This window comes from Nycticebus coucang, unplaced genomic scaffold (assembly GCF_027406575.1).
Source record: "Nycticebus coucang isolate mNycCou1 unplaced genomic scaffold, mNycCou1.pri scaffold_54, whole genome shotgun sequence".
NCBI lineage: Eukaryota > Metazoa > Chordata > Mammalia > Primates > Lorisidae > Nycticebus > Nycticebus coucang.
The window spans coordinates 520429-548079 of NW_026515584.1; the positions used below are offsets into that span (position 1 = coordinate 520429).

Consider the following 27651-nt stretch of genomic DNA (forward strand, 5'->3'; position numbering starts at 1 on the left):
AATCAGCACATTGTACCCTGTAAATGCATTAATGTAGACAGTTATGATTTAATAAAGAATTAAAAAAATAAATTTGAATCTATTACTACATATTATTATACTAGCTATAAAATACAAATAACCTAACTCTCAACTCCATTGAAATATCAATGACAACTTGGTGGTTTGGTTGCTAAGCAGCTGGCATGAGGGCAGTTTGTATATGGAAACGCAGCAATACTGGCTTCAACTGCAAAATTCACTGAATAGTTAATAGGCCAAGAAACATTATTTAAAACATAAATAAATTTTTATTATAAAGATATGGTATAAATTATTTTCTTTTCGCAAAGATTCTCCCATGTGATACATTGAATGAAAAACAGTACACCATTTAAACAGCCCAGTAAGAACATTTTATTATCTTTCTGATTATGGAACTTTTTTCTGTAAAATTTGTATATATTCTCATGTGCTTTTCCAACTAGAACTTGGTTTACATTTAACACATCATATGATTAAAGGAGAAGATATGTCGAATCCAGATGCATATTCAGAAGCAGCTAGGAAATAAAAAAGAATTTTTGACTAAAAGATTTCATAATTAACTGAGTATAAGTCAGTAAAGAAGAATTAAGAAGTTATCCAATATTACAGAGGATTAAAACTATATCTGCACAGTTATGTTAGTAATGAAAAATTATTAAGAATAATATGCCTAATGCTACATATTAATTATAAATTGATTATCACTGTGGTTAAATTATCAGTTTCTCCTTTTCTCATTCTTCATTCATCTATTCTACAGTCCTATGCTAAGGTACTGTGGCAAGCATTGAAATTACAAGACATAATATAGTCCATCCCTCAACAAATGTCTACAATAACCTGAAAAAAGAGCTAGGCCATTTCCAGAGTCACAGACACCATGACAGGCACAAATCAGGACAGTACTGAAACATGCACACAGAAGCCATCCTAGTTCTGTGTCAGCATCACAGGCTTTTTGGTGGAGACAATATGTAGGTTGCCTGAAGAACGAGGGAGAGGAAGAAGCTACCTCACGCAGCTGATGGGGTGGGGAAAGAACATGGGGAATCCTAAGTGGTTTAGTTGAGCCAGTTGCTAGAACACAGGGGCAGAGCACAGTAAGTCCTAAGAGATAAAGCTGAATAACTTCACATAAACCAAATTGATTTAAGTATTTTTATTCCCATGCTAAGGAATTTGGTACTTTTCCTAAGGGCAAAAGAAAACTAATGACAAGTAAATGACCAGACATTGAAAACGTCACCTGTCAAGTGACTGCTAATGAGCTATAATGGCTTGACTAAGTGTTACTACATGTGTCTGGGGACTTTGGCCTTAAATCACTAGGTAAACCTGAGAAGTTGGTGAGTCCTTTGCTTTCCAGGAATAGCTTCAGTGTGCTGAGAATCCCTCAGAAATGGCAAAAGTGAAGGAAGTGTAGAGCCAGAGAAAAAGATGCATAGCCTTCCCTCCCGAGATGTTTAAAGCTGTGAAACACGAATTAAACGAAGCATGTGTACACTCTTCACGATGAGTGTCTATGTGTTCACAGTTTTCAGTAGATTTGTGTGAGAAAAAAAAAAATGTAATGTAGTATCCTTTGACCACACAATAAAGAGTGGTGCCACTTGCTCTATCAAGTTCATTTCAGAAATCAATAATTAATCTTAACTTAATTCATAAATTTTGGCAACAAATCCTAGATCTGAAATAAGACAAATATTATATATAATGTTAAATTTAAACAAGAGATATTATCATGGGAATGACACATTTCTATTTTTTTTTTTAGAGACAAGTCTCACTTTATGGCCCTCGGTAGAGTGCCGTGGCCTCACACAGCTCACAGCAACCTCCAACTCCTGGGCCCAAGCGATTCTCATGCCCCAGCGTCCCGAGTAGCTGTGACTACAGGCACCCGCCACAATGCCCGGCTACGGAATGACATATTTCTTATAAAATGCGTCCTTTAAACAAAAAATTTCGAAACTAGATCTGACGAGCATTTTTAAATAAAAGAATAATCACATGAGTGAAAGTAAATTGCAGCTTATTTTAAGTTTACAAACTGTTTTACGTAATATAGAACATCAAAATGTAATGCTATTTATAATAATCTGATAAAATACAGTTACCATAGGTTTACTATTGAATATACATCATTTCAGAGTCCTGATTTTTCTATTTATTAATATAAAGGTCAAACAACTCAAGTCATACTTTGTAATCTATGTATTTTTTTTTGTTAATTCTGAGCAAAACTCTGTTATTTATAAAAGTTGAATCAGTTTTTTCACTTTAGTTGATTTTCTCTTAAAAATGATCTTTGCACTCTCCAGTTTTAGAAAATTAGAATTTTTAGGTATGTTCAAAGCTAATAACTTTTCATCTCAGAATCTTAAACATATACATGAAGTGGCATTGTCGTAATGTCCTATCCAAATTCTACTGACAAAAGATTAAGTGTAAATATTATGCCATCTGTGCTATTATTAACCTTTCCTTATTCATACAGATACAAACACTTCAGAAAATTTGCTTGAAGAAAAGAATAAATACAGGTTAAAGCTCATTTTCAAACTTAGTTTCTTTGATTCAAGACTTTGTGTAACAGGATTAGATGCAAAAGTATAAATAACTTGTTAATCATAACTTTGGTTTTTTTCAGATCAGAAATAACTACCTTTTTTTAATATTAGATTAATTACAGTTGTTAGGTAATTTATTAAATGTGTGAAACAAACTATATTGCAAGTGTCTCCATCTTCAGTATTCTTATTTAACTCTTGTATAAAATGTGTTCTCTTACTAAGTGCCAAAAATAGGATCTCAAATACTCTACTGAATATAGTTAATGTTTTGTGTTGATAATATAATATCCAAGGGATTTATAAATTATAGATATAAAGTCAATTTTTTTGATATGTTATAAAACATTTCGTAGAGATTGGGGGTCTCACTATCTTGCACAAACTAGACTCAAACTCCTGGCCTCAAGTGATCAACCCACCTTGGCTTCCAAAAGTGTTGGAATCACAGGCCACTTTGCCCACACGACATAAGTTAAAATGGTTTCCTAATATTTTCATAGATTGTTTTCCATAACATTTCTGTGATAATATTATTGACAGGATTATAAAATACATAATGAAACCATACTAACTAGGTCTTATAAAAGTAAAACTTTAATACCAAATATAAAGAGAAGCTTTTACAGAATGAATACTCACATTACCATCAATAAAGACTATGTAAAATGTACATCCTTACATGACTTGAATTAAGGAACTACTAGTGTAATCTTATTAGCTTTCCCCAGGGAGCTCTTCTTTTAAATATTCGCTAGTTATGTGTGGATTTTTTTTAACTCCTTTATGCCTGATTCACAAACTGTTTTATATACATTTTAATCATATAAAAATGAAATACACTTCTCAACAGATTGCTTACTTCTGTGCTAAAGGAGTGTTTTCTCTAGATGGAGAATACTTTTTATATAACATATTTAAGGAGAGGTCATCTTTCCTCCTAACTCTTAGCACGTGGTCGAAGTAGTTGCTCTTATTCCAACCCTGGAATCAGTTCTCTTCCTGCCTCTCATTGGCTTTTGAATACTTTCCCACATAAGTGATGGCAAGGGCAACTGTCCTTGGGAAAGAGACACCAGGTCAGATGTGAGAGCTCACAGGGAAAGAGACAGACCCAGGCCAAAGGGAAGGAGCATCTCTGGGAGGGCACCTAAAAGCTTCAAGAAAGATCTTGATTTTTTCATATTTTATTTATTTTTTATTAAATCATAACTATGTACATTTATGGGGCACAGTGTGCTAATTTGATATAAAATATGGAATGCTTACATCATACTGATTAACATAACCATCACCTCAATTATAAATTGTCAGTCCAATTCATAATTGCCAAGTCATGGAAGCAACCCAAATGTCCATTAACCCAGGAACAGATTAACAAATTGTGGTATATGTACGTTATGGAATAAGAGCTTGATCTATGATGACTCCAGTCTTGCACTAGATGATGGGAGGCTGCAGTTATTTTGTCTGTATTCACAAGTGAAAATTTTCAAATATTAAAGGACTTTTAAAAAGTCTCTCTCACTTTATTTATTTATTTATTTATTTATTTTTTTGTAGAGACAGAGTCTCACTGTACTGCCCTCAGTAGAGTGCCATGACGTCAAAGGACTCACAGCAACCTCTAGCTCTTGGGCTTACGCGATTCTCTTGCCTCAGCCTCCCGAGCAGCTGGGACTACAGGCGCCCGTCACAACACCCGGCTATTTTTTTGTTGCACTTTGGCCGGGGCTGGGTTTGAACCCGCCACCCTCGGTATATGGGGCTGGCGCCTTACTCACTGAGCCACAGGCGCTGCCCTCTCTCACTTTATTTTTATGTTCCTATTAAGTCATGTATTTTTCCTCATACTTCTCTTAATAGAAATGCAGAATCATTGTCCCCAAGTGAATTATTTAATACAGTGCCTGGTACAGATGACAAAAGCTAAAGGGGGAGAAAAATATCTCGGTGACATTGATCACTGACAAGGTACCACCAATGGTTTGTGAAGTGTGTGGAGCAATATCTTAGGAAAAACTGATGACTGCCAGAGGAAATAAAAAAGCTTAATGAACTGCTAATATTTTCATACATAATACTAAGTCAAAAGCTATCTTAGCTCCCTATGGAGTACAATGCACCAATTATTTGTAGGAAAAGCACTGCCCCTATCTCCATGTTCTTTCTGTTTATTTGCAGGTGGAGATTAGGTTTCAGGTGGCAGGGGTAGCTTGAAGTCCAATATTAATATGAGGAGCACATTTGCAACTTTGTTTCTAATTTTTCATTCTTAAATATAGGAATATTGTAATATTATGTACAGAACACAAATGTATCAGCAAATTTTAGCTAATTAAGAAGATTCTCTCATAACTGGTAACTTACAATCTATGTCCCAGGGAAATCTAAGTGTCCAGAGAGAACACTGTAGGATTAAGAGTCAAGGAAGTCACACCTAGAGAGGCAGCATGCCTCCTTTAGCCAGACGACTGTGTTTCTGTTTTGTATAATACGGTTTCATGCATTTTTTTAAAGAAACTTTATATTTGTAAAAAATTCCAAAAACCCATAAAACACATTAATGTAATCAACCCCCTCAATTCATATTAGAGGCAACACTGGGTCAGAGAGATTGTAGTTTGTCTAAAGTCAAAAAGGAAATTAGCGTCAGCCCGGGAATGGGCTTTAGGTCACCTCCTTGAATGTGGAGTTCTTTTTCAGCTACTTTTCTGCACATTGATAAAACCACACAGATTTTTAAATATAACTCAGAGAAAATGGAAGGAATATACACATTTAAAATAAACATTCCTTTCCTTCTGAAAAATTATGGGAGAATATTTCCTCCAAAATCTTCCCTTTCACTGCATCTGTACTTATACATTCTTTCATCATTATTCTATAAAATGATACATTATCTGACTTTCCTGGTAAGAGCCAATGAGGACATTTTATATTTGCAGAGTATTTAACACTCATTTTCTTTTTATATCCAGTAGTTCAATTTCATGACTCGGAAGTACATAGACCCTGATCATCTCATGTTTTGTTTTTTAAAAAAACAAACACTAAGTAAGCCAAATAATGAAGAAAAATTTGTAAGCTAGTATTTTGCCATTTAAGTATTAAAATCATCATGAAAATTAGTTGCTATTTGTTTTTGTTCAAACAAATGTTTTATGGTTTTTGTAAATTCTTTTTGAGACAGGGCCATGCTATATTGCTCAGGTTGGAGTGCAGTGGCTATACACAGGGATGATCACCGCACGCCACAGCTTGAACTGCTTGGGCTCCAGAGCTCATCCTGCCTCAGACTCCCACAGGAATGTGTTCCTGTGAACGGCCTTTGTAATGTCCCCCAGAGTAAAAATGGCCAAACATTAGATAAGCAATTTAAATTGGGACAAGACAGTTGAAGTAACTTTTTCTTTATGGCCTCTACAATTGACACAGCTTGTCATCATCGGATCCATTTTGAGATTTGCAGAAATGAATTCTTACTATGAATAAAATAAAATGGCTGTAATACCAGGTTCTTGTTACATCTCCAAGAGAAATGGGAACCATGTGTTCCTTTACAAGAAATTCTGAGTAGGAGGAATTAATTGATTCTCTTTGGTTGTCATTGCTATTTACACATCTTTGATACTTTTGCCATCTTGGTCTTGGATCATTCAAGCAATGGTCAAATAGAGAGGCATGGATAAACTTCATTTTAAAAGCTCAATTAGTTGCTTGATTTCACTATTTAAAAAGTATAATACAATTGCCCAGAAATCTATACATTTTATGAAACTTGATACAAAACCGCCATAAGTTCAATGGTAATTAAGGACATATGGTTATGTAATAAAGTAAAAAAAAAAGAAATTAATTAGAAACAGAATTAATATTTCTTTGTATTACAGGCTTATTGAATTCATAAAAAGTGTCTATGTTGGATTCCTATAGGTAGTAAACATCCTATGTGGTTAAAGTTTTGGATGGCAAGCATTCCCTTGTGATTAGGGGTGGAACACTTTAGGTGGTGCAGGAAACCTTGAAGTGTTATGAAACACAGTCACAGTGAAATCAATTACAAAGTAACTCAGAGCACCTATGGGTATTCATTCGATTATTAGGCAATAATGTTCAATGCCCTAAATGTAATTTAAATGTAGCTTTTTAGAAAATGTAAAATGCATACAGTAATGCATTTATGGGGTACAGTGTGCTGATTTCATACACAATTTGGAATGCTTACATCATACAGGTTAAGATCTATCTCTTTATGATTTAATAAAAAAATTAAAAAATAAAAAATGTAAAATGCATCAGTTTAGTTATATTTATCCCATCAAGGTAACAAATGGGTATCTCTTGAAAATGAGAGCACCAGGGACTTAAAAGAAAATTTCTGTTTCTTTTCTTAATTAAGGTAGATAATTATGATCTTTGCTTAACATGTTAAGTTAATTAAACAACTCGGCATTTCCACAAATTAAAAAGAAAAGTTACGTCAGAAATTTGAAACTCAAAAGAAAAAAAGATAACATAACTAACTTTGGTTAGGTAGTTCACTAGGCTGTTATCTGAAATCTCTGGGCTTGAGGCAGAAGATCACCAAGGTTCCCTTCAAATAAACTTTCTGTTGAAAACTACACTTTTTAAATATTTTCAATACAAGTGAATCTAGAACTGACCTTATGGCAAGAGTGATACATCAAGATCTGTTACTCTTTTTTTCATCAAGCAAATCAGCAGTGTCTTCTGTTAGATTCTGATGAATTCTATGAAGATTGCAAAGGATGAGTGGTTAGTATTTCATTTTTCCTAAAGCTTTCCTAAGTGGCTTGCAATTTAATATTAAGAAGTTGGCATAAGTGTAAATAAAATTTCCATTTAAACAGTGTTTTGTAACTGAAAATGTGTCAGGGCAGGCCTACTCTGTGCAACTCTAGTTATAAAAGCATTCTAAATAAGAAAATAGTTTCTAATAAGAAAATAGTTCAAGTGCAGAGGGGAGAGGTATGGCTGTCAATGATGTAAAGATCAACAGGGTACGCTCGCTGCCTTCTGTAATGGCTCTCTTTATAATAAACACTTGAGGGTATCATTAGAAATACTTATGTTTAGAGAGCAACTATGTGCAATAGGGAATATATCAATTTGCTTGACTATACTAAACATTCCACAACAAAAAAGTTAGAGAAAAACTTATTCTCTTAAGCCAGTACAAAGATTAAAAAAAAAAAAAAAGTTCCTCAAAGACTTCTTCAAGCACTTGCTTTTGCCACCCTTTTACATTTCACCCACTATATGGGGAAAGTTAAGTATTGGGCACTGAGAGATAATTCAGAGCAACAACTTCTAGGTGAGAATGAGATGGCTGAGTTGGTGATCAAGAAGAACTTCAGCAAGCACTGGTGGAAATCAGCTGATAACATTGTTACCAAGGCATGAGTGGTGGGGCCTAACCTTTTGTGTGTCTTCCATACCTCAGGCTGACCATGGCATTATTTTTAAGAACTTCGTGAATTATCCATCCTTTATCTCTGTGTTAATCAAGTATGCAAGTTTTGCAAATCTGCCTTTGTGTTGAGTGGAAAAACTATACCAGAAATTTTTTCTCAATGTGCCCACTAGTGCCAAGACCAAAGATCACAGCCAAGAAAAGTTAATTTTCCAGGTGCCAGAAGATGCTGAAAGAATAGTTGTAGTACTTGACTATTTGGGTTTAAGTTGTAATCTTCATTAGATTAATGAAACTCGTTAATATTTTTACCTAGTGGAATGGTGGCAAGAAATTTATAACAATATCACTGTCTAAATTATAAAGCTACAAAAATATCTAGCTGAAGGAATAAGAGATCAGGTTCACTACATAATAATTCATAGGAAAAAATTTCATATAAAATCATAAAAAGGGAGAAAAACAAACTGCTCTGAATGAATATTTCAAAATTAAGTTCACTAAGACCTGTTTTTATTTCCAAATAATTTCATGAGCTTCCCTCCCTAAAAAATTATGCATTGAGGAAAATTAATGAACTTAATTTATTTTCTATGATTTTGTGTTTTGACCTACTCTCTTAGTTTTTTGTATGACAATTTTCTAATTTTCAATTCTTTTAGATAGAGTTGCTTGTATTTCCGAAATGTGGTTTCATTGATTTCTTCTCGAGAAGTTTCTGTTACAGAGATTTCAGATTCCAGATATGCAATACAGGATTTCATCTGAGCTCCTGCTGAAACAATATGCTCTAATTTTCCTTGAGATGATGCTCCAGTCTAAAACAAATTGAAAGGATACATTTTAAAGAATTATAATATGAATAGTTCTTGTATATTTATTTTTTAATGTGTTGAGTCAGTGATGCCCTGAGTAAGTTTAAACATGGGGAGAAAGCATACATTGCAAATGTTCATCATCAAGATCAACTAAGTTGGCAAAGCACCTATAGCTCAGCAGCTAGGGTGCTGGCCACATACACTGGGGCTTGTGAGTTTGAACCCAGCCCAGGCCTGCCAAACAAGGACAATTATAACACACACACAAAAAAAATAGCTGGGCATTGTGGTGGGTGCCTGTAGTCCCAGCTACTTGGGAAGCTAAAGCAAGAGAATTGCTTAAGCCCAAGAGTCTGAGGTTGCTGTGAGCTGTGACACAAGGTTACTCTATTGAGTGAGACTCTGTCTCAAAAATAAAAACAACAAAAAAAGTAAGCTGTTAATATAATTCAATATTAAATATAATTCTACAAAAGGAATCATTATGTTAGAACTCATGTAATATGATCATTCAAAGAATATTAGAATCAATTTAAATTTTAAAAATGTTAAATAGTGTATCTTAAGAACAATTCAAGAGTGTGGTCTAATTTCTAAATCACAGCTTTTTCTTTCCTGTGGATCTATGTTAACTTCTCTTAATAATCAAATGATTTTCTTTTTGTTTTATTTATCAAATAGTAACTGTGTACACTAATGCATTTATGAAGTAAAATGTGATTTGATAGACAACGTGGAATGCTTACATTTAAATGATTAACAGAACCATCTCCTCGCTTACTTATTTGATGTGGTAAGGCATTCGTACGCTTTTCTTAATAGTTTATAAATGTCTCATTGCATTATGTAAATTAGGTTATTCTTCTTAGTAAAGTATCTCAAAAATGGGGAAAAAAGTATCCAGTGTATTCAATACTAGTATGAAATCAGTATATAATCACCTACACATTCACAAGGAGGTCAGGAGCAGTGTAGGACCAGCATAGAAAGCAGGTGCCTGCTTGCAGAGGCTGGCCGACCCTCTGGCAGAGGGGTAAAGACAGGAAAGTACTGTCCTGCAGATTTTTTGGACTTGGGTGCTCACCATAGCTGCCTTGGGAGAGCCTGCGTGAGAGAGTGAACTTGAATGGTGCCCAGTGGCAGGGATTGAACTACCAGGCAGGGTGTAACTTTGATTAGGTTGGCTGCCATCAGAGGGCTGTCATTGTGGGAGGGGAGGGCCACTGGGAAGAAACAGCCTACAGGGTCCCAGCACGTGACTGGCTGTGGTGTACCTGATGAGCTGGGTAGCCATCCTTGGGGTGAGGTGGATGGTTCTCACATCCCAGAAAAGCCACTTTTTGGCCAAGGGGCACTGTTTGGAAACTTGAGGTGTGTATCCTAAAAAGTCTGGTAAAAGCTTCAGGCCCCCACCCTGCTATGACTGAATGTTAATGAAACCACCATGCCCTGACTGAGGGATAATAAGTCAGAAAGAAGGAAGTGGGTTTCCTCAGCAACTAGACAGTGGCTTCCCACATCCATCTTATATAGCAGAATCAGCATGTTTGTTTTGCATCTCCAACCCCCAGAGTGCCACCTGAAGTCCAGGTAATATATTGCTATCTGTATGTATATTTAAAATTTTTTCCTTCTAATTTTTTTAAGTTTTTCTTTCCTTGTGTTTTATTTTTTCATTTTTAATTTCTTGTATAATAAGGATTCCATTTTATGTTAGCATTTCTTTGCTTTTTAAACTTACTTTTCTATTTTTTCTTTCCTTCCTTTTTCTAGATTTTTCTCATCTTTCCTTCATAAATTTTTCAAATGATAACTAAGGTATCGCTCTATCCCTCCTTTTCCCCACAAAGTTTATAATTTTATTTATTTTCTTTATTTTATTCTCATCTGCTTTGTTCTCTTTCATTCTGTATTTTATTTATGGGACAGAGCCTTGCTCTGGGGCCTAGGCTGGGGTCCATGGCATTGGCATGGCTCAAGGAGGCCTTAAAACCTGGGCTTGGGTGTCCTTCTCACTTTAGACTTCCAAAGGACAGTATTAGTAGGTACCCCCAGTGACACAAAGATGTTTTGCTTTTGCATATGTTGGAGGCAAGGTCTTGCTTTTGGTCAGGCTGATAAGGAGCTCTTGACTGTGGAGAACCCAACTTCCTTGGCCCCTCAGAGTCCTGAAATTGCATGTATGGGTCAATGCACCCTGTTGAACACCACTATTACTCCCGTATTTCTCTTCCTGTCCTTTCTTTTCTTTTTCTTTCACCCTTATTTTCTGTTTCTTTTCTCCTTTCTCATTCATTTCTCTTTTCTTCCTTTCGTCCCTGTACCAAAAGGTCACTCCAACATTCAAGCACAGAAACAAGAACATTTAAGAAGGAGGACGTGATAGGAAAATGTAGGGGAAGGATATGGATAAAGAAGAAAGCACATAATGAGGAAAAACCAACAAGAAAAAAAATCTGGCAACACGAAAAACCAAAACAGATCAACCCTAACCTCAAGGGACCATGAGGCAGCTACCATAGAGGATCCCACCTAGAAGGAAATTATGGAAATAACATCAAGGGAATTTAGAGTATGGATGGCAAAAATGATGAAGGGAATTGAAGGGAAAGCGGATAATCACTGAAGGGAAATCCAAAAATTGACTTAAGAAGTGAATAAAAGATAGGAAAGAGGTACTAGACCTTAAAGAAATAAAGGAGTCACCCAGGGAAGTTAAAGATGCAGTAGAAGTACAAATAATAGATTAGACCATGGAGAAAGAAGAATCTCAGAGCTAGGGGATATGTCTCTTGAGCTAACTCAGGCATTTAAAGAGGCAGAAAAGAGTAAAAGCAGAGCTTAGAGAATTATGGAAATTCATCAAGCACACAAATACACAAATTAAAGTGATCCCTGAGGGGAAAGGAAAATAACCCAAAGGTATAGAAGCCCTTCTAGAGCATATTGTCAATGAAAATTTCCCAAGCATCACCAAGATTCTGACACAGTCCTCTTAGATGCATATCAAACTCTGGTTTATCTCAACAGACACATTGTAATGAACCTGTCCAAGGTCAAAATTAAAGAGAAAATTCTGCAAGCAACCAAGAGTAAGCACCAATTGAATTATAAGAGCCAATCCATTAGGGTGACAGTGAACCTTTCAGCTGAAACTTTGTAATCCAGAAGAAGGTGGTCATTGACATTTAACTTTCTTGAATATAACAATTTTCAGCCCAGGATTCTGTATACTATGTTTTAAATTTGACAGAGAAATCAAATCTTTTATTGACATGCAAACATTGATGAAAACTGCCAATACACGTCCAGCTCTGCAGAAATACTCAGACCCATTCTCCATACTGACCATCACAATGGACCTCCAAGAAAAGTAGACACCCAGAAACTGAAGAACAAAACGTAGCTTCCACATTGGTGCAAAAAATAAAATTAAGCAATGGACCTTCACAAAATAAGGTGAATAGAACTCCACGATACTTAACAATTCTCTCAATGAATGGCTTGGATTCCCCACTGACAAGGCACAGACTGGGTGACTGGATAAAAAAGCACAATCCATCTATATGCTGTCTCTAGAAACACACCTAATGTTGAAGGACAAAAGAAGACTCAGGGTGAACCAGCAGTTAAGTAAGCGAGGAGATGATTACCATTTGCCTGAATTATTGTTTTCCAGGCCTTCATCCTGAGTCTTGTTTTATCCTTCAACATGTTCAATCACCACATTATACCCCATAAATGCATTAAGGTACACAGTTATGATTTAATGAAGGAAAATATATTTAAAATATTAAAAAACTAAAGGAATGCCCCGGCAAGCTCCGCCCTCAGGGTCGCAGAGCTAGAAACGGGTGGGAGCTGGTAACCCAGCAACCAAGTAGCCTAAGGGTGGGGTCTGAGCCGCCTTGCAGCCCTAACCCTCAGGGGCAGAGTGAGACCTGTTTTGGCACCCTGGGTAAGTGGATAGCCACTTCAGCAGTGATTCCAGCAAGAAAGCTGGGAAAGCTTCTGCTCAGCAAGTTTGCAAGTTCAAAGTGCCTTTTCACTGGGCTGAAGAGAGATTTAGGGTGTCTACCTGCTGGGGTTTGAGAAATCAGCTGCCTCCAGTCGTATCAGAACTGTGACTAACATCTCATACCCCATAAGACCACGTGTTGCCCAGACAATATTCAATAACATATACAAACTGCTTTGTTTTTGGTTGTGTATTTTTTCTTTTTTGTTTTTTGTTTGTTTATTTTGACGTTGTTGATGTTCTTTTGTTTTTTAATTTCAATCTTTTCCATACAGATCCCTTTTTCTTTCTCAATTTTTCTAGTTTAATTATAATTTCCCATTGCTGCCTTTTTTAATAACTACAACTTCATTTTTGCTAGTGTTTCTACCGCTATCATTTGGTTTTTCACCCCATTATATCCCCGTAAAGTTTTCTGTTTGCTTGTTTTGGTTTGATTTATAGCATTTTTGTCTTTCCTCTCTACTTGGTGGAGGTGAGGTACTGTGTCTGATCAGGTTAGCAAAGAGCTGCTGACCTCAAGGGAACCACCCAACTGGGGCACCCCCAGAAGGTGGGGTTTTTTTAAGGTTGTGTCAAAGTACCCTACTGTACACCTATATTGCCCTGTCTCCCTCTTTCTGTGCCTCTCTTCTTTTTGTCAATATTCCTTATCCCCACCCCCTCTCCTTTCTCTATCTATCTTTTTTTTTTTTCTTATCACTCGGTCCTCCTTTCTTTCAACCCTTTTTTGCTCTTCAATCTTATCACCCTTCTGGTCCTGTAACCCTTAGTCCACAGGCACAAGATCTTAAAGAGCAAGAGGAAGTGAAAGGAAAATTAGGGCAAGGAAACAGATAAAAGAAATCACTCATGAGGAAGAATCAGCAGAAAACTCCAGGCAACATGAAGAACCAGTCCAGAACAACCCTGCCAAGGGACCATGAGGTAGCTACTGCAGAGGATTCCACCTATACAGAAATGTTAGGAATGACAGAAAGGGAATTTAGAATACACATGTTGAAAACAATGAAAGAAATGATGGAAACAATGAAGGAAACTGCTAATAAAGTGGAAAATAACCAAAAGGAAATCCAAAAACAGAATCAAATCAGAGATGAACGATATGAAGAATATAAAAAGGATATAGCAGAGCTGAAGGAAATGAAACAGTCAATCAGGGAACTTAAAGATGCAATGGAAAGTATCAGCAACAGGTTAGACCATGCAGAAGAAAGAATTTCAGAGGTAGAAGACAAAGTTTTTGAGATAACTCACATAGTAAAAGAGGCAGAAAAGAAGAGAGAGAAAGCAGAACGTTCACTGTCAGAATTATGGGACTTTATGAAGCGTTCCAACATACGAGTTATAGGAATTCCAGAAGGGGAAGAAGAATGCCCCAGAGGAATGGAAGCCATACTAGAGAATATTATAAAAGAAAATTTCCCAAACATCACCAAAGATTCTGACACACTGCTTTCAGAGGGCTATCGGACCCCAGGTCGCCTCAACTCTAACCGAGCTTCTCCAAGACACATTGTGATGAACCTGTCCAAAGTCAAGACAAAAGAAAAGATTCTGCAAGCTGCCAGGAGTAAGCGCCAGTTGACCTACAGGGGCAAATCCATCAGAGTGACCGCAGACTTCTCTAATGAAACTTTCCAAGCAAGAAGACAATGGTCATCTACCTTTAATCTACTTAAACAGAACAATTTTCAGCCCAGAATTCTGTACCCTGCTAAGCTAAGCTTCAAAATTGATGGAGAAATCAAATCATTTATGGATATACAAACATTGAGGAAATTCGCCACAACAAGACCAGCTCTACAGGAAATACTTCAACCTGTTCTGCACACTGACCACCACAATGGATCAGCAGCAAAGTAAGAACTCAGAAATCAAAGGACAGAGCCTAACCTCCACACTGATGCAAAAGATAAAACTAAGCAATGGACTCTCACCAAATAAGATGAATAGAATACTACCACACTTATCAATTATCTCCATAAATGTTAATGGCTTGAATTCCCCACTGAAGAGACATAGATTGGCTGACTGGATTAAAAAACACAAGCCATCCATTTGCTGTCTGCAAGAAACACACCTGGCTTCAAAAGACAAATTAAAGCTCCGAGTCAAGGGTTGGAAGACAATTTTTCAGGCAAATGGAATTCAGAAGAAAAGAGGAGTTGCAATTTTGTTTTCAGATACATGTGGATTTAAAGCAACTAAAGTCAAAAAAGACAAAGATGGTCACTTTATATTGGTCAAGGGAAAACTACAACAAGAAGACATTTCAATTCTAAATATTTATGCACCCAATTTAAATGCTCCCAGATTCTTGAAGCAGACCTTACTCAGTCTGAGCAATATGATATCTGATAATACCATCATAACAGGGGACTTTAACACACCTCTTACAGAGTTGGACAGATCCTCTAAACAGAAATTAAACAAAGATATAAGAGATTTAAATGAGACCCTAGAACAACTATGCTTGATAGACGCATATAGAACACTCCATCCCAAAGATAAAGAATATACATTCTTCTCATCACCCCATGGAACATTCTCCAAAATTGATCATATCCTGGGACACAAAACAAATATCAACACAATCAAAAGAATTGAAATTTTACCTTGTATCTTTTCAGACCATAAGGCACTAAAGGTGGAACTCAACTCTAACAGAAATGCTCGACCCCACCCAAAGGCATGGAAATTAAACAATCTTCTGTTGAATAACAGATGGGTGAAGGAAGAAATAAAACAGGAAATCATTAACTTCCTTGAGCATAACAACAATGAAGACACAAGCTACCAAAACCTGTGGGATACTGCAAAAGCATTTTTGAGAGGAAAATTCATCGCTTTAGATGCCTACATTCGAAAAACAGAAAGAGAGCACATCAACAGTCTCACAAGAGATCTTATGGAATTGGAAAAAGAAGAACAATCTAAGCCTAAACTCAGTAGAAGAAAAGAAATATCCAAAATCAAATCAGAGATCAATGAAATTGAAAACAAAAGAATCATTCAGAAAATTAATGAAACAAGGAGTTGGTTTTTTGAAAAAATAAATAAAATAGATAAACCATTGGCCAGACTAACTAGAAATAGAAAAGTAAAATCTCTAGTAACCTCAATCAGAAACGATAAAGGGGAAATAACAACTGATCCCACAGAGATACAAGAGATCATCTCTGAATACTACCAGAAACTCTATGCCCAGAAATTTGACAATGTGAAGGAAATGGATCAATATTTGGAATCACACCCTCTCCCTAGACTTAGCCAGGAAGAAATAGACCTCCTGAACAGACCAATTTCAAGCACTGAGATCAAAGAAACAATAAAAAAGCTTCCAACTAAAAAATGCCCTGGTCCAGATTTCTTCACTCCAGAATTCTATCAAACCTTCAAGGAAGAGCTTATTCCTGTACTGCAGAAATTATTCCAAAAAATTGAGGAAGAAGGAATCTTCCCAAACACATTCTATGAAGCAAACATCACCCTGATACCAAAACCAGGAAAAGACCCAAACAAAAAGGAGAATTTCAGACCAATCTCACTCATGAATATAGATGCAAAAATTCTCAACAAAATCCTAGCCAATAGATTACAGCTTACCATCAAAAAAGTCATTCATCATGATCAAGTAGGCTTCATCCCAGGGATGCAAGGCTGGTTTAACATACGCAAGTCCATAAACGTTATCCACCATATTAACAGAGGCAAAAATAAAGATCACATGATCCTCTCAATAGATGCAGAAAAAGCATTTGATAAAATCCAGCATCCTTTTCTAATTAGAACACTGAAGAGTATAGGCATAGGTGGCACATTTCTAAAACTGATTGAAGCTATCTATGACAAACCCACAGCCAATATTTTACTGAATGGAGTTAAACTGAAAGCTTTTCCTCTTAGAACTGGAACCAGACAAGGTTGTCCTCTGTCACCTTTACTATTCAACATAGTGCTGGAAGTTCTAGCCAATACAATTAGGCAAGACAAGGAAATAAAGGGAATCGAAATGGGAGCAGAGGAGGTCAAACTCTCCCTCTTTGCTGACGACATGATCTTATACTTAGAGAACCCTAAAGACTCAACCACAAGACTCCTAGAAGTCATCAAAAAATACAGTAATGTTTCAGGATATAAAATCAATGTCCACAAGTCAGTAGCCTTTGTATACACCAATAACAGTCAAGATGAGAAGCTAATTAAGGACACAACTCCCTTCACCATAGTTTCAAAGAAAATGAAATACCTAGGAATATACCTAACGAAGGAGGTGAAGGACCTCTATAAAGAAAACTATGAACTCCTCAGAAAGGAAATAGCAGAGGATATTAACAAATGGAAGAACATACCATGCTCATGGATGGGAAAAATCAACATTGTTAAAATGTCTATACTTCCCAAAGCAATCTACCTATTCAATGCCATTCCTATCAAAGTACCTACATCGTACTTTCTAGATTTGGAAAAAATGATTCTGCGTTTTGTATGGAACCAGAAAAAACCCCGTATAGCTAAGGCAGTTCTTTGTAACAAAAATAAAGCTGGGGGCATCAGCATACAAGATTTTAGTCTGTACTACAAAGCCATAGTGGTCAAGACAGCATGGTACTGGCACAAAAACAGAGACATAGACACTTGGAATCAAATTGAACACCAAGAAATGAAACTAACATCTTACAACCACCTAATCTTCGATAAACCAAACAAGAACTTACCTTGGGGGAAAAACTCCCTATTCAGGTGTTGGGAGAACTGGATGTCTACATGTAAAAGACTGAAACTGGACCCACATCTTTCCCCACTTACAAAAATTGATTCAAGATGGATAAAGGACTTGAATTTAAGGCATGAAACAATAAAAATCCTCAAAGAAAGCATAGGTAAAACACTGGAAGATATTGGCCTGGGGGAAGACTTCATGAAGAGGACTGCCATGGCAATTGCAACAACAACAAAAATAAACAAATGGGACTTCATTAAACTGAAAAGCTTTTGTACAGCTAAGGAGACAATAACCAAAGCAAAGAGACAACCCACACAATGGGAAAGGATATTTGCATATTTTCAAACAGACAAAAGCTTGATAACCAGGATCTATAGAGAACTCAAATTAATCCACATGAAAAAAGCCAACAATCCCTTATATCAATGGGCAAGAGACATGAATAGAACTTTCTCTAAAGACGACAGACAAATGGCTAACAAACACATGAAAAAATGTTCATCATCTCTATATATTAGAGAAATGCAAATCAAAACATCCCTGAGATATCATCTAACCCCAGTGAGAATGGCCCATATCACAAAATCTCAAAACTGCAGATGCTGGCGTGGATGTGGAGAGAAGGGAACACTTTTACACTGCTGGTGGGACTGCAAACTAGTACAACCTTTCTGGAAGGAAGTATGGAGAAACCTCAAAGCACTCAACCTAGACCTCCCATTCGATCCCGCAATCCCATTACTGGGCATCTACCCAGAAGGAAAGAAATCCTTTTATCATAAGGACACTTGTACTAGACTGTTTATTGCAGCTCAATTTACAATCGCCAAAATGTGGAAACAGCCTAAATGCCCACCAACCCAGGAATGGATTAACAAGCTGTGGTATATGTATACCATGGAATACTATTCAGCCATTAAAAAAAATGGAGACTTTACATCCTTCGTATTAACCTGGATGGAAGTGGAAGACATTATTCTTAGTAAAGCATCACAAGAATGGAGAAGCATGAATCCTATGTACTCAATCTTGATATGAGGACAATTAATGACAATTAAGGTCATGGGGGGGAAGCAGAAAGAGGGATGGAGGGAGGGGGGTGGGGCCTTAGTGTGTGTCACACTTTATGGGGGCAAGACATGATTGCAAGAGGGACTTTACCTAACAATTGTAATCAGTGTAACTGGCTTATTGTACCCTCAATGAATCCCCAACAATAAAAAAAAAAAAAAGAAAATATCAGTAAGAAATAATGAAAGTGGCAGAGCCTTAAATTCAAAACTGAGAAGTTGATATAATGATACATTTTAACATATGTATGTGAATTGAAAAAGATCTGCTTTGGCTGATTGATTTGATAATTGGTATTGCTGATTAAAATTAGATGTTTTATATAAAAAAAAAAACAAAAAACTAAAGGAAATCAGAAAAGGAGGGGTTGCAAGTTTATTTTCAGAGACAATTGTATTTAAAGCAAAAAAGTAAGTAATAACAAAGAGGGTCACTATATACTGGTCAAGGGAACAATAGAACAAGAGGACATTTCAATTCTAAAAGTATATAACACCCAACTTATATGGTCCCAGATTTATGAAGCCAACACTAATTGTCTGAACAATATAATATCCTACAACACCACAGTAGCTAGGGACTTTAACATTCCTCCAAGAGAACTGGACAGAGCCACTAAACAGAAACTACACATAGAAACAAGGAACTTGAATGCTATCCTAGATCAGTATGCTTAATAGACATATATAGAACACACAACCCCAAAGCCAAAGAGAATATGTTCTTCTATCAGCCCATGGATCATACTTCAGCCCACAGACACAAATCAAACCTCAACAATTTTTTTAAAAAATTTTAAATAATACTTTGCATCTTTTCAGTCCACCAGGGAATAAAGATAGAAATCGATTGCAACAAAAACCTTCATCCACACACAAAGTCCTGGAAACTACAAACTTTATGCTACATGACAGTTGAATCAAGGAGGATGAAAGAAGGAAATTATTAGATTTCATGAACAGCATGACAATGAAGCCACAGATTCCCAAAACCTGTGGGATACTGAAAAAGATGTCATAAGAGGAAATTTATTGCATTAGATACCAACATATGAAATATAGAAAGAGAGCACATCAACAGCCTAATGAATCATCTCAAAGAAATGGAGAAGGAAGAGTAATCCAATTGCAAACCTAGCAGAAGAAAAGAAATAACCAAAATTAAATTAGAAATAAATGAAGTTGTAAACAAAAGAATCATTCAGAAAATCAATAAAATGGAAAGTTCGTTCTTTGAAAAGATAAATAAAATCAATAAACCTTTGGCCAGATTAAATAGAAAGATAGCATTAAAATCTCTAAAACCTCAATCAGAAACAAAAAAAGGGGAAATAACTACAGATACCACAGAGATACAAGAGATTATCTCTGTCTACTACAAGCAACTCTATGCCCAGAAATTTGACAATGTGGACGAAATGGACCAATACCTGGAATCACACTGTCTCCCTAGACTTAACCAGGGAGAAATAGAGCTCTAGAACAGACAAATATCAAGCACTGAAATTTAAATAACAATAAAAAAGCTTCCAACAACAAAAAGAAAATCCCTAAACCACATGGCTTCACGAGAATTTGATCAAATCTTCAATCAAGAGCTTATACCTACCATGCAGAATGAATTCCAAAACACTGAGAAGAAAGAAACCTTCCCTAGCATGTTCTCTGAAGAAAATATCACCCTGATACCAATACCAAGAAAAGACCAAACTAAAAAGAGAACAACAGACCAATTTCACTAATGAATATTGACAGAAATATACTCAACAAAATCCTAGAAAATAGATTTTATCTATACATTTAAAAAAATTATATGTCATAATCAAATCGGCTTCATCCCAGGGATGCTAAGATGAAGCTAGTTTAACCTACACAAGTCCATAAACATAATTCACCATATCAATAGAAGCCAAAATAAAGACCATAAAATCCTCTCAATAGATGCAGAAAAAGCATTTGGCAATATTCAGCATCTTTTTCTAACAAGAACACTCAAGAAAATAGGCAGAGATGACACATTTCTTAATTGGTTGAAGCCTTCTGGGACAAACTCACAGCCAATTTCACACTGAATAAAGTTTTCCACTTAGAACTGAAACTAGACAGGATGTCCACCATCACCACTGGTATTCCACATAGCTCTGGAAGTTTTAACTAATGCAATCAGGAAAGAGAAGGACATTAAGTGGATACAAATGATGGCCGAGGAGGTCAAACTTTCACTCTTTGCCAATGTTATCATTTTATACTTAGAGAACCCAACTGATTCAACTACACGACTCCTGGGAGTGATCAAGATATAGAGTAATGGTGTGGAGTATAAAATCAATGTGCTCAAATCAGGAGCCTTTGTGTATGCAAATAACAATTAAGATGAGAGGCAAACAGGGACACAATACCCTTCAGAGCAGCTTCAAAGAAAGTGAAATACCTGGGAATATACTTAACCAAGGACATGAAAGATCTTTACAAAGAGAATTATGAAACCCTAAGAAAAGAAATAGCAGGAGACATGAATATATGGAAGAATATGTCATGTACACGACTGGGAAGATTTGCATTGTTACAATGTTTATAAAACCCAAAGTAATGTATGGATTCGATGTAATTACCATTAAAATACCAACATCATACTTTGAAGAAATGGAAGAAAGAGTTCTGCATGTTGTATGGAAACAATAAAAAAACCCATAAAGCCAAGGAAATTATTAATAATAAAAACAAATCCAGAAGTATCACTCTACCAGACTTTACATTATATTGTAAGTCCACAGTTATCAGAACAGCATGGTACAGGAACAAAAATAGAAATACAGACATATAGAACAGAATAGAAAACCTAGAGATGAAACCAGCTTCTTATTGCTATCTGATCTTTGATAAACCAAACAAATAATCACTATTCAATAAATGGTACTGGGAGAACTGGATAATTCACATAAAAACTGAAAGTGGACCTGCACTTTTCGTCAACTTACAAAAATTGAATTCAAGATGGATAAAAGTTTAAATCTAAGACATGAAATGATAAAAGTCCTAGAAGAAAGTGTAGGGGAAAACTTGATGATGTAGACCTGGGGAAAGATTTTATGTAGACTCTGTTGGCAATCCACGACAATACCAAAATTAAACAAATGGGACTTAATTAAGCTGGAAAGTCTCTGCAGAGTTAAGGACACAAAAACTAAAGCAAGATGCCATTAATCCCCCTCCCTCCCTCCTCTTTCTCCCCTTCCCTATTCTTACGTTGTAACTGGGTTATAGTTTTCATATGAAGGTCCTACATTAGTTTCATAATAAGGGTGAGTACATTGGGTACTTTTTCTTCCATTCTTGAGACACTTTACTAAGAAGAATATGTTCCAGCTCCATCCATGTAAACATGAAAGAGGTAAAGTCTCCATCTTTTTTAAGGCTGCATAATATTCCATGGTGTACATATACCGCAATTTATTAATGCATTTGTGGATCAATGGGCACTTGGGCTTTTTCCATGACTTAGCAATTATGAATAGGGCTGCAATAAATACTCTAATACAAATATTTTTGTTACGATGTGATTTTTGGTCTTCTGGGTATATGCCCAGTAGAGGGATTACAAGATTGAATGGCAGATCTATTTTTAGATCTCTGAGTGTTCTCCATATCTCTTTCCAAAAGGAATGTATTAATTTGCATTCCCACCAGCAGTGCAAAAGTGTTCCCTTTTCTCCACATCCACGCCAACATCTCTGGTTTTGGGATTTTGTGATGTAGGCTAGTCTCACTGGAGTTAGATGATATCTCAAAGTAGTTTTGATTTGCTTTTCTCTGATGATTAAAGATGATGAGCATTTTTTTCATATGTCTGAAGGCCGTGTGCCTGTCTTCTTCAGAGAAATTTCTCTTCAAGTCCTTTTCCCAGCCTGCGATGGGATCCCTTGTTCTGTTCTTGCTAATGCGTTTGAGTTCTCTGTGGATTCTTGTTATGAAATCTTTGTCAGAGACATAACCTGCAAATATCTTTTCCCATTCTGAGGGCTGTTTGCTTGCTTTATTTCCTGTGTTCTTGGCTGTGCAGAAGCTTTTCAGTTTGATCAAGTCCCAATAGTGTATTTTTGAAGCAGCTTCAATTGCCTGGGGGATCCTTCTCATGAAAAACTCGCCCAACCCAATTTCTTCAAGGGTTTTCCCTGCACTCTCTTCTAGTATTTTTATAGTTTCATGTCTTAGGTTTAAATCTTTAATCCAGTGAGAGGCTATATTGGTTAATGGTGAGAGGTGTGGGTCCAGTTTCAGTCTTCTACAGGTTGTCAGCCAGTTCACCCAGCACCATTTGTTAAATAGGGAATCTTTTCCCCATTGAATGTTTTTAATTGGCTTGTCAAAGATTAAATAACAGTAATTAGCTGGATTCATCTCTTGGTTCTCTATTCTGTTCCAGACGTCTACTTCTCTGTTTTTGTGCCAGTACCATGCTGTTTTTGTTTGTTTGTTTGTTTTTTTTTGTGGTTTTTGGCCAGGACTGGGTTTGAACCCACCACCTCTGGCATATGGGACCAGCGCCCTATCCCCTTGAGCCACAGGCACTGCCCAGCATGCTGTTTTGATCACTATCGATTTGTAGTATAGTCTGAGGTCTGGTAGAGTGATTCCTCCTGCTTTGTTTTTTATTTCTGAGTAATGTCTTGGCTATTTGAGGTTTTTTCTGATTCCATATAAAACTAAGTATTGTTTTTTCAAGATCTTTAAAGTATGACCGTGGAGCTTTAATGGGGATTGCGTTGAAATTATATATTGCTTTGGGTAGTATGGACATTTTAACAATGTTGATTCTTCCCAACCATGGCATGGTATATTTTTCCATTTGTTAACATTCTCAGCTATCTCTTTTCTTAGAGTTTCATAATTATCTTTATATAGATCTCTTTGTTAGATAAACTCCAAAGTATTTCATCTTCTTTGGCACTACTGTGAATGGGATAGAGTCCTTAATTGTTTTTTCAACTTGACGATTGTAGGTATATATAAAGGCTACCGATTTATGAATGTTGATTTTGTAACACGAGACGCTGCTGTATTCCTTGATCACTTCTAAGAGTTTTGTAGTAGAGTCCCTAGTATTTTCCAGATATACAATCATATCATCTACAAAGAGTGAAAGTTTGTTCTCTTCTGACCCTATGTGGATACCCTTCATCGCCTTTTCTTCCCTAATTGTGGTGGCTAAAACTTCCATTAAAATGTTTTTTTTTTTTTTTTTTTTTTTTTGAGATGGAGTCTTAAGCTGTCGCCCTGGGTAGAGTGTAGTGGCATCACAGCTCACAGCAACCTCCAACTCCTGGGTTTAAGCGATTCTCCTGCCTCTGCCTCACAAGTAGCTGGGACCACAGGCACTGGCCACAACACCTGGCTATTTTTTGGTTGTAGTTGTCATTGTTGTTTGGTGGGCCTCCACTTTGGATTCGAACCTGCCAGCTCAGGTGTATATGGCTGGCACCTTAGCTGCTTGAGCCACAGGCACTGAGCCTACTTCCATTACAATGTTAAAGACCAATGGAGACAATGGGCAGCCTTGTCTGGTTCCAGATCTGAGTGGAAATTATTCCAATTTAACTCCATTCAATATGATATTGGCTGTGGGTTTGCTGTATATGGCCTCTATCAGTTTAAGAAATGTCCCTTCTATACCAATTTTCTTAAGTGTTCTGATCATGAAGGGATGTTGGATGTTATCAAAAGCTTTTTCTGCATTGATTGAGAGAATCATATGGTCTTTGTTTTTTTAATTTGTTTATGTGCTGAATTACATTTATAGATTTAAGTATATTGAACCAGCCTTGAGACCCTGGGATAAAACCGACTTGGTCATGATGTATGATTTGTTTGATAAGTTGCTGGATTCTGTTTGTTAGAATCTTGTCGAATATTTTTGCATCTATATTCATTAGTGATATTGGTCTACAATTTTCTTTTTTTGTTGGGTCTTTTCCTGGTTTGGGGATCAGGGTGATGTTTGCTTCATAGAACGTGTTGGGTAGTCTTCCTTCTTTTTCTACCTTTTGGAACAGGTTGAGTAATCTTCAAGGGAATATGTGAATCCTAGTAAAAGTGGAATGTAAAGGTCTTAGCCAAATAACTAAGAGAATGCCACGAAAGCTATGTTAACTAGTGTAATGAAAAGATGTCAAACGGTCTATGAACCAAGTGTATGGTGCCCCATGATCATAATAATGTACACAGCTATGATTTAATAAAAATAAAAAAAAACTAAAGCAAATAAAGAACCTGTGGAATGGGAAAAGATACTTGCAGGTTATTAATCTGACAAAGGGTTGATAATTAGAATCCACAGGGAATTCAGATTAATCAACATAAAAAGAACAAACAATCCCATCTATCACTGGGCAAGAGTCATGAACACAACCTATGAAGAAGACAAATGAAGGGCTAACAAACATGAAAAAAATCAGAAATCATCACAGAAATACAATCATCACAGAAATACAATCTAAATCACAGAAATACAATCAAAATCATTTTTAGATATCACTTAACCCCACTCAGAATAGCTTACATCACAGGGTCCCAAATGAGATGCTTGTGCAAATGTGGAGAAAAGTGAACATCTTTACACTGTTGTTGAGATTGCAAACTAACAGAGTCTCTTTGGAAAGAAGTAGGGAGAGTCCTCAAAGAACTCAAATTATACCTCCCATTTGATCCCACAATGCCACTACTAGGCATCTACCCAGAAGAAAAAAATAGCACCTTATCATAAAGACATCTGCATTTGATTATTGCTGCTCAGTTTACAATCACCAAGATGTGGAAACTACCCTAGTGCTTACCAACTCATGAATGGATTAACAAACTGTGGTATATGTATACTATGAAATACTACTTAGCATAAAAAGTTGGAGAATTTACATCTGGATAGTTAGAAAACATTCTTTTTAGTAAAGTATCACAAGAATGGAAAAGCAAGTATCCAATGGATTCAACAGTAATATGAAGCTGGTAGACCAACTAATACATGCCCCCACAAAACGAAAAGTCAATTTAACTCCAGTTGAGCTAAGGGGGGAGGAAAAAGGGGGAGAAGGGAATGGGATCAGTGTGGTCCCACCTAATGGGCACATGTAAGGACATAGGGCACATCTCCCCAGAGTGAGAAACAATTATAATAGGGACTTTCCCTAACAAACTCAAAAACAAAACAAAACAAACCCCCACAAAGTTTAAGACTTCTCTATAATAAACATGCCTTTTTCCCTGTTTCTTGCAGCTTTTCATTTATTTTTATTTTTTATTTTCTATTTTAAATTTTATTTATTTCTGTTTTAAACTTTCTTTTATTTGAGCCAGGGTCTTGCTCTGACTCTCAGTACAATGCCATGATCATAGCTCATTGCAACCTCTAATATGAGGGCTCATTTTATTTTCTCACTGCAGCCTCTTGAATAGCTGGAACTATAGGGAAGCATCACCACACCCACACCTGGATAATTATTTTTTCTTTCTTTCTTTCCTTTTCCTTCCTTACTCCCTCTCTCCCTCCCTCCCTTCCTTCCTTCCTCAATTAAAAAAGAGGGTAATCAAAGCCATATCTTTCAGTCTTAGTTAGCTTTACCTCTCAGCACCACCTGCAGGTCCTTCCTTCCTTTCCTCCTTCCCTCCTTCCTTCCTTCCCTCCCTCCATCCTTTCTTCCTTCCTTTCTCTCTCTCTCCTCTCTCTCTCTTTTTTTTCCTTTTCTTCCTTTTCTCTCTTTCCCCTCCCTCCCTCCCTTCCTACCTTCCTTCCTTTCTTTCTTCATTTCTTTCTTCTCTCTCTTTCTTTCTTTTTGTTCTCACATTACCTAGGCGTGTCTACAGCTCCTGGTTTCAAGTCTCCTACAGTGCTTAGATTATAGGCATGAATCACCTCTTACAGCTTTTCTATCATCCAGTTTCTCCCCTTGCTTTGAACTCTATTTTTTTTTTTTTTTGAGACTAGGTATAACTTTGTCACACAAGATCAAGTACAGTGCTACCATCACAGCTTGATGAAGTCTCTAATTCCTGGGCTCAGGTGATTCACCTGACTGGGCCTCTAAGGAGCTACGACTACAGTTTCATATCACCATGATGGGCTAATGCCTTTATAGTTTTTGTAGAGATAGGCCCAGGCTTCAGGTGATCTTTTTGCCTTGGCCTTTTTACTTTGGCCTCATAAAGTGCTGGGATTCCATGGCATGACTGTGTATTAATATTCCTTAATACACAGTCTCATCCAGAGATCTATTTTTCATCACTTTTTTAAACTAAAATCTTTTACAATCCTACACTTCCAATTTAAAAAGAGGGCCGTCAAGGCCATATCTTTGAGTTTTAGTTTGCTTTACCTCTCAGTACCACCTGCAGGCACTGACTAGGCCCTTCCCTGTGCTCCTGGACGAGCATCTACCCTGAAATCTCCAAACCTGAAATCCAAAATGCTTCAAAATGTTATTCATCTTACATATAAAGATGACAGCACAAGTGGAAAATTCCACATCTGAATTCATGTGACAGGTTTCAGTGAAAACACACATCTTTGTTTCATGCAAAATTTAGTACTTAAAAATATTATATCAAGTTACATTCAGGCTTTGTGCATAAGTTGTTCATGAAGCATTAATGAATATTGTGTTTAGACTTGGATCCCATCCTCAAGATCTTTTATTGTGTATACATAAATATTCTAAAATCTGAAATATTTCTGGGCATTTGGGGTGCAGAATGTACAGCCTGTACTAGTAGAGAAAAAAAGTTCCTTTTAAGTATGATAGAAAGTAAGAGATTGATTTACTGAACTTGCAGATGACACATATTTCTCAATGCAGTCCAGTGCCTTTCCAAAGTTTACTTTCGTTTTTGAATTTTCTTTTTCAAGGCTAAAATACATATTGTAAAATAATTCTTATCACAGATAAATTTTTAAAATGCCATAAAGCTTGTGAACAAATATCTAAAGGCATAATT

General features: G+C 36.4%; 1 long non-coding RNA gene across 1 annotated transcript; it reads right to left on the reverse strand.

Moving 5' to 3' along the window:
• LOC128579452 (uncharacterized) lies at window positions 1-27559 on the reverse strand. The gene is made up of 4 exons (XR_008378154.1): window positions 27479-27559; window positions 8650-8852; window positions 7265-7351; window positions 1-542 (listed from the first exon to the last, which is right to left on the reverse strand). It is a non-coding gene; the product is annotated as an uncharacterized LOC128579452 (long non-coding RNA).
• Between the last annotated feature and the right edge of the window lie 92 nt (window positions 27560-27651).